The sequence below is a fragment of the Pelmatolapia mariae genome, linkage group LG23, assembly GCF_036321145.2.
Source record: "Pelmatolapia mariae isolate MD_Pm_ZW linkage group LG23, Pm_UMD_F_2, whole genome shotgun sequence".
Classification (NCBI taxonomy): Eukaryota; Metazoa; Chordata; class Actinopteri; order Cichliformes; family Cichlidae; genus Pelmatolapia; species Pelmatolapia mariae.
This window is the reverse complement of record NC_086246.1, coordinates 49652971-49666217: the sequence shown is the minus strand read 5'-3', so window position 1 is coordinate 49666217 and position 13247 is coordinate 49652971. Positions and strand designations below refer to the sequence as shown.

The window sequence follows — 13247 nt, the reverse complement described above, 5'->3', positions numbered from 1 at the left end:
ATATAGTCTCCTGGTGCCCTAGGTGAAAACTCCAGGGGGGGCTCCAATCAGCATTCATCACCATTATGTTATAAATAATCTGACACTAATAGAGCAGAGCTGGACACATCAGGCTGCCGTGCTAGTTAAGTTCTAACTTCAAAGTAAATTAAATAATTTCATTTAATTTAATAATTGAATAATTTAAGTCTCCCCCCACAGTCGAGGACATATATGTATATATATATATATATATATATATATATATATATATATATATATATATATATATAACTACTAATATCACTGTTACCAAAAGTGGCTGTAATTTCCTTCTAGCTAACATTTCACTGCTGCTTCTTTTTTTTGATATGTGAAACTAATATGGAAAATGATACAAATTTGTTTGTGGTGCTTTATCAACTCTAATGCTTTCAGAAAGGTGTTTTAGTGCAATCAAAACTCTGCAAGAAACCACAAAACATTTAACTATATCTGTTGTTGTGACACCCACCAGAAAAAATATCTTATGAATGTTAACATTTTGGCTAAAGAGGACCTCCCTCTCTCAAGTTTTGGTCTGCTGTATCAGAGCTGGTCCTCAAGTGTCTGAAATTAAGCACACAAACAACTTGTCTGATCAACAGGTTGTGATAGCGCAGTAAGTTGCTGCGCTCTGCCAGCACAGGCAGGGAAGCTAAACATGAATGTGAATAAGCCTGAATTTTAAATACTTAAAGCAACAGATTTGTAAATGTTTAATGAGGAGAAAGTACACTTGTGTGTGGACCTCAAGGATATAGCCAGTCAGTTTTGCTCTGTGAATGTAAACATGACCAACCATGAATTTCCACAGACTCTTAACTTGAGTGTGCTATGACCAGAACACTGTGCTGGAAGCTGACTAAGCTGTTGAAAAGCATCTCACTCAGTGTACTTACAGTACATCAATTGAATGGGAGTTAAAGACTCTGGGGATGCTCAGCCTGCTCTGTGGGGGGAGAAGGTGTTGCATTATAGTGCATTTTACAGCAGTTAAATTCTCGGGAGACACGGGCGCCTCATTGTCAGAGCAGAGAGGGAAATGCTTATGGTTCAAAGGAAGAGCTTGATGAGACAGCAGATTAACCTCGACACCTGTCTCTCGCTCACCGTCTCTCTCTCTCTCTCACACACACACACACACACACACACACACACACACACACACACAAATGAAATATTAATCAAGTCACAGGATAGAAGTACAAAGGGTGGCAGACACGGTTCTTAGAGAATTCTACATGATTCTGGCTGTTCAATTATTGATGAGCTCGGGCTTCTTAATGATACTCCGCTCGCTGTTGGAGAGAGGAAGGACGTGAAGTTTGAGGAGAAAGATGGAGGAGAGGAGGGCGCGGGAGAGGGGCGGCGTGGAGAAATGAGTTTTGTTCCCATCTCAAGCCTGTTGATCGGCTGACGCCACTGTCACATACTCTTGTGAGGACACTCAACCCTGAAGCCATATTTGCTGTGACCAAGATTAGAAGCTTATTTTTCTAATTCCATGTGGGACCAGAGAGGAAGAGACTATCTTTCTCTGAGCGCTGTGCATACATGCTGTTCTGATGTGCTTGTATCTTCTGAGTTTTTTTCCTGGTACAGAGCTCGGAGTGTGCTGGGCTCCAGTCATGTAAATGTAAATGAATGCATCTGCGTGTAATTTGCACGTGATGATGTTTCAGATGAATTCCATCTTTACCGAACAGATATTTGGGGGAAAGTACAGATAAAGGAACTTTTATAAACGTGAACAACAGCAGCTGCATTTATTCCACTCTCGCGTGCTGTGGGTTGAATTTGAACTACCAGTTGTGACTCAGGGCGGAGACATGCTCGATCTGGCTGAAATAGCCTCTAAGGTTTCATTGTATTAATATTCATCATGATGAAGTGAGCTGCAGATAGTTCCCTCTCTAAATTATCATTTTAGCCCGTGCAAAGATAAATTAATGAAAATGTTCTCACCGTGTCTCTCTCTGTTTCCCTTTTTCCTTCCACTCAGAGCCCGTTCAACACTTCCAATGCACATCAGCACTTCCAGACTTTTAGGCTATCACTCTAGGTTTGCAACTTTATTGGAAAGCAGATAAATGTTATGAGATCTGGTTGGTATTATGAGATGTACCACCAGTTTTGTCTATCAGTCAGTAATTAGGAGGTCTCTACAGACAGGAAGAGTCAGAGAGTGTTGCAAATATTCTGCATATAGATGCTTTCAAATACAAACACTGAACTGTATTCATATTCCATTACAGTCACTTGGCAGCGTCCCTCTATTTTCATTGTGGTCGTAAAGCAACACTTTCATTCATGTAGCACTGCAAAGAAAGTTTCTGTGCAATGAGACCGCGACAGCTGAGCTAAAGTAGGAGCAAGAAAGACTGAAATGGTGACCAGTCAAGCGATTTTTATCCCTTGGCCGCAAAAAGGTTGATGGGGTGTTGGCATCACCCCGGCAGGTCAGCGGGCAGAGCGGACACACAAGTTTATGAATATAGTAACTCGAGAACGAGGTGACGTAAGATTTTGAAGTTGATACTGTGGGTGTACTCACTAAAAGTCTTGGACAAGTTGAAATCCCGGTGACCTTTACTTCAAGGTCAAGGTTAGAGGTGTGAGGAGGCTGAGGGGTAGCACTGGCCTGACACCCTCTGTCCTCAAAGGATACCATCCAGAAACTTCAAGAAAGACAAACAGGCAGAAAAACTGTTGATACAAATAATCAAATAATCAAAGTACCAATAATCAAATTAACATATGGAGAAACAAAAAGAATGAACATTTAAGGCAAATACAGCATTACATATTTAAAAAATGTGCGTCAAAGAAGACATTAAGCAATATTAGATGCTGCTAAATGTTTCAGGAGTATGTGAATGTTGACCTTAGAGTGCAGTCAGTCAGTGAACAGTGAAGTAAGAGTGTGCTCTTTGTGAGCCCCAAAGATATTAAGTGGGGAAAAGACGATTACATATTTTGTTTTACTCACATGCTAAAGTTGGAAATAAACAGTTTGACCTCCATTTTTGAAAAAATGATCATGTGAGGGGATTATTGGTTTTTATTTACCTTGTGGGACTCTGAGAGATTCTGTTTGTGTGTGTTGAAGCCTGCAGTCACCAAAACGCTCATAAATGGCAACTTCAAGTGGACTTGACTTACAAGACTATGAGTTCTACCTGCACAAATAGTGCAATTACAACAAGCCTGCAGTAAATCCACTACGCTTTCAATCACACAGGCGGGAGCCCTCATTTAAAACTTTGCCCATGGAAACACAACACATGAGTGTTAGCTCAGACTACAAAACCTTTCCTCGGTGAGTACCCCTGACTCACTCAACATTTTGTGTGAACATGTGTAATTATGGAAGCATTTGCTAAAAGTGTCAACGCTGGAGGCCGTGATTACCTCAGCAAGCTTCCTTGGTGTTTCAAGATGGCCTGTATTACACAGAGAGAGCGAGTGGGAGGGAGGTATGAAAAACCAGATGGCACTTACTGTTTCCTCAAAAGCTGTTATCATGTAAAGGAGGGCTGTTGTGGTGGAAATTGGAATAGAGGGTTTTCCTCAGGCCCGCTCACATGGTTCACCAGCCGGTTACTCCTGCTGAAAAAGCAAGCTGTGAGGCAGAGAAGCGAGGAGGAGAAGCATGAGAGAAAGAAAATAAGTGATGAAAAAGGAAGTGAAGAAGGACGAGATGGATAGAGCTGGAGGAAATACGAAGAAAGACTATTTGCATAATCGCACATACTAATTGGTATCGTGGTCGACTCGTTGGCTGGTAAGCCCTCCATTAGAGTGGCAAAAGTTGGCAGAGGCAACGCCCACCACGGGTTTGTTTCATCACTGTGTGCCAGACCCTCAGGGGGGTGAGGAGGGGGGGTGGTTAGCTCAGAGGGAGCTGATGAGTGTAAAGATGAGGAACCTGGGAGATGAGCATTTTTCTCTGTGGCTCTTATATATAGGATAATGTTTTTATAGACAGACATTGCTGCCAAGTTTGTTATGAAGATTTTTTTCAGTCTTTTCCTCTTTACTTCAGAAAACACATCTTCTTTTTATTCATTTGGATCCCCATTAACTGTGCCCTAGAGCTCAGCCAGTCTATAGAGATACTGCAAGCTAAGTACCTGAAATGTAATTTTAGAACACCAACAAGTAGAAAGAGGAGAGGAGAGGGCTGTTTAGAAAGCCTGTAATAGGAAAATATCTGAAGCACAGAGGAAGGAAAAAGATACTCGGGAAAATAAATGGTGTAATATGGCTCTGATGTAGCAAACACTTTAAAATATTGTGTTTTCAAGACTTTAAGAAATCTGTCTGCCAAAGCAAAATTTCTAAACGGCAGCTAGTTATCTTGTTAATGTGATGCTTGTCTGTAAATGATAAATCATTTAAAATGTTACACTGCAGATGCTAAAATATATTTAAACTCTAAATTCCTTAATAAAATATTTTTAGGGCAGTCAAATATTGCTTCCTAACTCTCGGTCAAAGGAACAGCACAAGTCGTACTTTGATTATTCAGGTTTAGTTACATATAAATCCTGTAATGTAATTTTATTCTAGTGAAACAATCACAAGTAACAAAAGTGAACGTAATGTTTATCGTTCACTTACCATTATATAGACTCATTTGCCACTTTGTTGGGTACACCTATACAACTGGTTGTTAACGCGATTATCTAATGAGCCAATGATCTGGCAGCAACTCAAGATATTCAGAGATGTAGACAGGATCAAGAAGACCCACTGAAGTTCAAACTGAGCATCAGAATGGGGGAGAATGGTGGTCTAAGTGACTTTAAATGTGGCATGGTTGTTGGTACCAGACAGGCTGACCAAAGTACTTCAACTGGCATTTTCCCACCAATCATCTCTGGGATGTACAGAGAATAAGGGAAAAAAAAAGAAAAAGAGAAAATATCCAGTGAGTAGCAGTTATCTGGGTGAAATGCCAGAGGTCAGAGAAGAATAGGCAGACTGCTTTGGGCTGATTGGACAATCCAGTATCATAGCAAAACCTCTAATAGACACGCCGGTCCACAGTGTCCACTTCACACTCTGCTTCTCCAAAACATAGAATGGACACGCATGCAGACGTTACAGTTGATCAGCTGAACGTTATTTAAATGCAACAGTCTACATGAGTATCCGTGTCCTTCTCTTTATGACCGCATTGCATCCATCTTCTGATGGCTGCTTTTAGCTTTGTGCTCCATGTAAGATAAGATAAGATAAGATAAGACTTTATTGATCCCACAACGGGGAAATTTTTGCGTCACCTCAGCTCAGGTACAGACATCTGAAGGAAATACAAAAATACAAATAGTACAATCAATGAAAAAAAGTAAGATAATACACTATATACAATGGTAGCATACACAGAATGTAATTATGGATATAGTTGGAAATATGGAAGACATAAACTATATAGCTTGATATAGCTATTGTACCACTACTATTCCTATTTATAGAGATGTACACACTAAATATACATATGTATGCATATACATACATATATACCTGCACATGTCCATACACATGGAAGGTCCATTATGCATGAAGTGGTGACCGTGGATGTTCACAGTGTCCAGTGACTTATGACATCGTGATAACAAAGCTCAAATCATCTCCAACTGGTTTCTTGAATATGAAAATGGGTTGAATATACTTGACTATAAATGCTAATGGATTGCATTTATATGGCACTTTTCGAGACCCCCAAAGCGCTTTACAATTCCACTATTCATTCACTCTCACATTCACACACTGGTGGAGGCAAACCACAGTTGTAGCCACAGCTGCCCTGGGGCAGACTGACAGAAGTGAGGCTGCCATATCGCGCCATCGGCCCCTCTGGCCATCACCAGTAGGCGGTAGGGTAAAGTGTCTTGCCCAAGGACACAACGACCAGGACAGAGAGAGCTGGGGGATCGAACCGGCAACCTTCCGGTTACAGATGAGCTTCCCAACCCCCTGAACCACGGTCGCCCGGAGACTATGGTCTCCATAGTCTCCAGCTCTCAATCCAGTAGAGCACCTTTAGGATGTGGAGAAACAGGAAATTAGCTTTCATGGATCGTGGAAAACTGCAGTATCTGTGTGCTGTCATTTCAATAAGGACCAAAATTTCCGAGGAATATTTGAGGGACTTTGTCTCGATTCTTCTTGGAACAGATTCAACAGCTCTGAAGGAAAAAAGGACGTTCAACATTTTGCAAGGTGTATCTAATAAATTGTCTGATGAGTGTAGTCTGTAGAGCCGCTGTCGTCAACATTATGTGGAAAATTAAGTTGTTGGCAAGCCCAATTATCTGTGGTCAAAAATATCTGTCACAATTTGTATAATTAGGACTCAAATGCAGGACACAAGCAGACTGATTAACAAAAGGCGAGACATCTTATTAAGAGTAATTTGAGGAGCTGGGTAAGAGCGGAAGTGCTGTAGGTGACGTCAGACGCCGGAGAAAAACGAATGGTGGCTCAAAATGAAACAAACACATTTTGAAACTTAAGTTACACCAAACAATTGATGGACAACAAAACATATCATCATTTCCAAGTCCCTGGAGGAGTATTGGACACTCTCCTGGGTTCATATTGACTGGTCTACATTGACTAGAGTTCCTCTTCCCCAGCCAAGCATAAAATAAACTTCTTATTGGGCATCAACAATACCACAAGAAACCAAACTCACTTCCAGAGTAATTAATCAAACCATGAGTCCAAAACTTCATAAATACTAAAACATAACTAGAAATCAAATGCTAAGAACTAACATTCAAGATCTACAAAGATGATAATTAAATTGAAATAGGAATCAAAAAACCTCAAAATAATAAAAACTTAAAGCGCTAGAAGAGTAACAATGAACCGAAAGCCTAAACCAAGAGACCCAAACCAGGACAAGAACTTTGTAAATCTGTTGAATTATGCTGCAATGTTATCTCGTCGTTTTGTACATTAGCTTGGAAGAAAAGAGAAAATGACAGATTTATACCTTTAACTGACAGACAGTTCCTTTTGCTGTGAGAGCAGTTTATACTGCAGGCATCAGACTTTGTTCTATTTCCTACTCTGTTACTACTGCCGACCAGGAGGGAGAGCTAACATGAGAGCTTCAAATTGATTTACATCAGTGAAGCCAACACCCTTAATATCAGCCAGCATGGGATATGCTATTTGTTTCTCTCCATCTCTTCACTGTATTTCTTCACCTCACATCTCGGCCCTCTTTCACTTGCTTTTGTTTCTTGGCTTTAGTTCAATTTTCTTCAGTTTTTAATACATTTCTTAAGCTTTGCTCTTTAAATGATATTAATATCACAGATAAGTTGTGAACATACATCACTGTACCTGACTCACTGAAGGCTGCGAGCACAATCTGTCTGGTGTGTATTACTGTTACTCATGCGTATGAACCAAATGTGCCACTACTGCATGTCTTTTAGCCAGCAACACCGTATGTCTGCTTGGCATTCATGCACATGTTAGAAGTGACTATATCAAACTGTCTCTCTCACACACACACACATATTCACACAGACGTGTCCTCTCCAGTCTTATTTTCCATCTGTTGTCTGATCGATTGATGAGTTCAGACATAGCAGGGGTGGATATGTCCCCCTGAGCTGTTACCGTGGTGACTGAGAACCCCGCCCCAGGTCAGGCTGTCACTGGCTCCAGTCCCGCTGCTACAGTTAGTCAGAAAAGGACAGATAAGTGCAGATACACCTGTTTCTTTGTATGTTTATGTGCATGAGTGATGGCAACACTCTTCTCTCACATTTCATTTGGCCTTTGTTTTAAAATAAACAAAGTGAAACATGATTAAGATGAAGAAAGAGAGAGCAGTTAGTGACATTTGAATCCTCGCGCAGACGTGGTGTTTTACCTGTGATCTCATCCCGAGGCAGTGAATGATGATCACGATGCCGAGGAAGGTGACAGGCTAACAGGTTCTCTCTCTGCCCCTGTGTGCCCCCTGTCTTCTCTCTCCCTCCTTCATCCTTCTAGATACTACAAAGACGATGAATGGGCTGCGAAACAAAGACCGTGTCAGGGGTCTTTATGCAGTCCAGTCTAGTATCTGATCAGAGACGATGAGGTGCTACAGTGAGATCAAAGGGGTTCCTCTTTTTGAAGGAACTGAAGTCAAATGAAATTCAATTTGCAACTTAAAGTTACACAAACTGAGGGAGGGTCAGGGCCATTTCTCAGTTGTGACCTGGCAATTTGTCTTCACAACCTCAATTTTACTCAGACAAGCCTTTCACAAGAATTTAATTTTTGCTTGCAGTAAATCCTTTTCAGTCTTACATTTGTCTCTGAACGAGATCTGGTAAAAGATGTGATTGACAAACTACAAAGAGTACAGTCACAACTGAAGTCTCCTCAGATGATGTTCAGAATGAAATTGCATTTTTCAGAGGCAAACAGAAATGCATGTGCAGCCGGTGTCAGCGCCGAGGACCTTACTTAGCATACAGTGAGAGAGGCTGAAACACACATGCTACCAACGTTACAATACACCAGCTAAATCTGGACACTAGTTTATATTTTGAGTGCATGAGTCATAAAGCAGAACAGTATAAATGTATTAATACATCAATAAAGATGTTACATTTAAAAAAAGTTCATTGTTATTGGGCACATCTTTGCTGGGTTTCTGTGTCCAGTTAGATTTGCGAGATGCTGTATAGCGATTTACATCACACCTTTGGTCCTTTATGAATAATTCCAGCAAATATGGCTGAATTTAATGGCTGAATATAGAAAAAAGTTATTATTGAAAATGGAGGATTTATCCACTCAACATGGAATTGTTGTCTTAAATCCAAAGTAACTTTGGTGTTTTGTGGTTTTGGGCTTATTATAACTCCTTTTACAACATGAAACACACACTGGAGCGTGCCAGTTTGTTTCTAGGTTCTATGCTTCCTCCCCACCTAAGCAGCATATTCACAGGAACACTAGAGGTCCGTTAGCTTCTGACATATATGCTGTTAGTGATTTGTTATTTCCTTTCATATTTCAAAGTGGAAAAAAGAGGCTGAAGAGAAGATTTGTAACAGTCTAAATACATACTGTTTAGATTACAGCAACCATATGCTGTGTCTGTGAATCTTGTTTTGACCACATCTTCTAAGAGGAGTCAGAATCAACAGTTATGTTGCCAAGAGAGACTGCTGAGATTAAACTGAGCCTGAATACAGACACTACACTCACCTCTGAAGATTTTCACTTGTAGAAAACCCTCGTTTGATCTCTGCTGGAGTCTGGCTGGGGGGGGTCAAAGTACCTGACTAACAATTGACCGTGAATTTGCATTAGAAGATTGCTTTCAGTGTACTGTATAAGTGGCGCTGTGGTTTGTAAAAAGCTATAAACTTCGACCTTAGATGCTGCTCGGTGTTTCTTGAGGGCACTCTGGTTTGTCACTGTCAAAATGACGTCAGTGTCAATGGAGCTCCTTAAGCCATGTTGCTGTCACAGTTGTGTCACTGCCAGGAAGCAGTATGTAGCACTGGCTTTGAGACAAAACGCAACCTTCAGCCCAAACACAGTATTTACTACTTTATATTTGTGTCCATCTCAAAAGGAACACTTGAAAAGTCATTGTAAGTTTGCTATTGTTGACATAGGGACTATATTTTTTATACTATATATAATTGTAATATGATAATACAGTAATTCCAATTATCATATTACAATATTAAAATAAATACATTATAAAATTAATAATTTATAAAACATCCTATATTATAATTTACTGAGATGCACACACATGTGCAGCTCCCTGGATAAAAATGTACTGTTGATGTTAAAGGAGCATGCTCAGAGGAGAATGGCCAGACTTGTTTCAAGCTGTTAGGAAAGCACCTTTGACAGCAACAGTAACTCCAATAACAAACTGTTACAACCAAAGTATGCAGAAGAGCATCTCTGAACGCACAACATGTCAAACCTTGACACAGATGGGCTACAGCAGCAGAAGACCCCAGTGGGTGCCACTCCTCTCAGTTAGGAACAGAAAACAGAGGCTCGAGTTCACAGGTTTTTTTATTCGCTGAACTCAAATGACCTCCACGAGCACCAGATCTCAATCCAGGAGAACACATTTGGGCTGTGTGAAATGGGGCAGTCGCATCACGGATGTGCAGTCGACAAATCTGAGGAACTGTGCGATGTTATTATGTCAGAATAGACCAAAACCACATTAATGTTTCCAGCACCTTGTTGATGGGGTTCAAGGGTTTAAAGTTGCTAGAAGTGTAGTAGCATAGAAGTCAAAGGAGTTTGCAAAGAAAAGCGTCTGGACTTCTTTAAGTTGCTTGAAGACGTTTCACCTCTCATCCGAGAAGCTTCTTCAGTTCTAAGGTCAAATGGCCGAGAGTCCCAGATTTAAACCCAGTGGGAGTATCCCCCCAAAGAGGGACAAAGGACCCCCTGGTGATCCTCTAATCACATGAGCCAAGGTGTGAAAGCGGGTGTGGGACCTAATCAGCCAGGGTTTCGGGTGAGCTCATTGTGAAACCTGGCCCCACCTTGTCATGTGATTTCCTGAGGTCAGATGGCCCAGGATGTGAGTGGGCATTAAGGCGTCTGGGGAGGGAACTCAAAACTGGATTATAGATGGCAGACAGTTGGTGTCGTAAACCACCGCCTCTGTTCAAAGATGGTCGCTCACAGTGGACATAGATGGCCTCTTTCACTCCTCTTTCAAACCATCTGTCCTCTCTGTCCAAAATGTGAACATTGGCATCCTCAAAGAGTGACCTTTATCCTTAAGATGCAGATGGACTGCTGAGTCTTGTCCCGTGGAGGTGGCTCTTCTATGTTGTGCCATGCGCTTGTGAAGTGGCTGTTTGGTCTCTCCAATGTAGAGGTCTGGGCATTCCTCGCTGCACTGTACAGCATACACCACGTTGTTAAGTCTGTGTTTTGGAGTTTTGTCTTTCGGGTGAACCAGTTTCTGTCTAAGTGTGTTGCTGGGTCTGAAGTACACTGGGATGTCGTGCTTGGAGAAAACTCTCCTGAGTTTCTCTGATACACCGGCTACATAGGGGATGACAACGTTGTTGCGTCTGTCTTTCTTATCCTCCCTCGCTGGTGTCTGATCTTCTTTTCTGTGCATCTTTGCTGACTTTATGAACGCCCAGTTAGGATAACCACATGTTTTGAGTGCTTCCTTTACGTGTGTGTGTTCCTTCTTTTTTCCCTCAGGCTTAGAGGGAACATGTTCTGCCCGGTGGTGTAGGGTCCTGATTACTCCAAGTTTGTGTTCCAGAGGGTGATGGGAGTCAAAGAGGAGGTACTGGTCCGTGTGTGTGGGCTTCCGGTAAACTTCGATGTGGAGGTTGCCATTCTCTTCAATGTGCACGGCGCAGTCCAGGAAAGGCAAACAGTTGTCCTTTCTGTCTTCCCTGGTGAACTTGATGTTTTTATCCACAGCGTTAATGTGCGCAGTGAAGGATTCCACTTCTTGTGTCTTGATTTTGACCCAGGTGTCATCTACATATCTTCGCCTTAATGCCCACTCACATCCTGGGCCATCTGACCTCAGGAATTCACATGACAAGGTGGGGCCAGGTTTCACAATGAGCTCACCCGAAACCCTGGCTGATTAGGTCCCACACCCGCTTTCACACCTTGGCTCATGTGATTAGAGGATCACCAGGGGGTCCTTTGTCCCTCTTTGGGGGGATACTCCCACTGGGTTTAAATCTGGGACTCTCGACCATTTGACCTTAGAACTGAAGAAGCTTCTCGGATGAGAGGTGAAACGTCTTCAAGCAACTTAAAGAAGTCCAGACGCTTTTCTTTGCAAACTCCTTTGACTACGATGACCTGGATGACTGAGAACCTTCACAGACATATTGTAGTAGCATAGAAGTATTTTTGCTGCATAAGAAGTTTTTGTACTATCACACCATCAATACTTTTCATTGATGGTGTGATTTTAATCAATTTTACCAGCATCTACTGATACTTAAAACTTTCCCTTTATGACCTCCTTGTGAATTAAAAGATAGTCATTTATAACAGGTGTATGTGAGTGTGTGTGATGTAAAAAGTGTTGGTGACTCATGTCTGCACTGAGCTAAATTAACATCTCTCCTTCATTCACTCTCTCTCACTTTCTCTGACTTCTAACAGATGGCTACTGAATCATTTACCCATATTTATTATTCATTCTGGCCAAAGAGCAAACATTTAGCTAACTGACATATAAACCAATATATGCAGGCTGATAAACCCAGGCCAGTATCTCAGGCTGTTGATTTAAGGAATAGTTACATTTGACCTACCTTCCTTCCATCCTTTCATCCACCCACCCACCCTTCGGTCCGTCCATCCGATATTGCACAACAAATTGTGTTTTTTATGTGCATGCGTTTGGGGTTTCTTCTGTTTTTCGGTGAGGAGGAAAGAGAATAAAAAGGACAAATGAGGGGGGGGAGTTAAAAATGAGTGAGTACACTGTGGGAGGCACAGAGGCTTATATCAACTAAACCAACCAGAGCAGCACTGTAAGAGTTTTTTCATGCAATTCCTTCTTCTGCACACACCACCCACCACACTGAGTCTCTAGAGCAGCGGTTTTAATTGATTGTCCTGCAGAATCTTACATCTCCTTAAACAGGAACCCTGTGATGTATTTTTTTAAAAATCACGCTCAGCTGTTCCTTCCTTCCTTCCACAGGTAGGACTGTGTTGTACTGTAAGTGAAAGATTTTGAGGAACTGTTTCTCTATTATTAGAGTTTTCACAAAGATTAAGACTCGTGCTCAGGGACACATCAGCTGGGAGGATATTTGCTGGGAAGGCAGTTGGCTCTTACTTTAAGATGCTAGTTTTAATTAAGCTATTCTTTCAACATTTAGTGTAATGCACAAAATATGGTGTTAGTCTTCCTGCTGAGACAAAACTTTCTATGTCGGTGCAAGAATTCTCTTTCATAAGTAGTAACACGTGTGTACTGTATTGTACTGCATGAACTTAGTTGAAGCCTCTTCTGATAAATTCCCAGGTTCATTCCAGGTGACGAAAGAGGGAGAGATAATTTGGAATAAAGTGATTATACAGCTTGAAGCGCTAGAAAATAGCAACTGCATAACCAGCAGTGACGAAATAATTCAATAATTAACTGTGACAATAAAATAAAATCACAGCATCTGTTGCAATAAATCTGCTCATTTCCAGTAGCCAGTGTGCTT

General features: G+C 41.3%; 1 protein-coding gene across 1 annotated transcript in view; it reads left to right on the top strand.

The window, feature by feature from the left end:
* LOC134619990 (voltage-dependent R-type calcium channel subunit alpha-1E) overlaps window positions 1-13247 on the top strand; it is a 110797-nt gene that overhangs the window by 49480 nt on the left and 48070 nt on the right. The window lies entirely within an intron of this gene.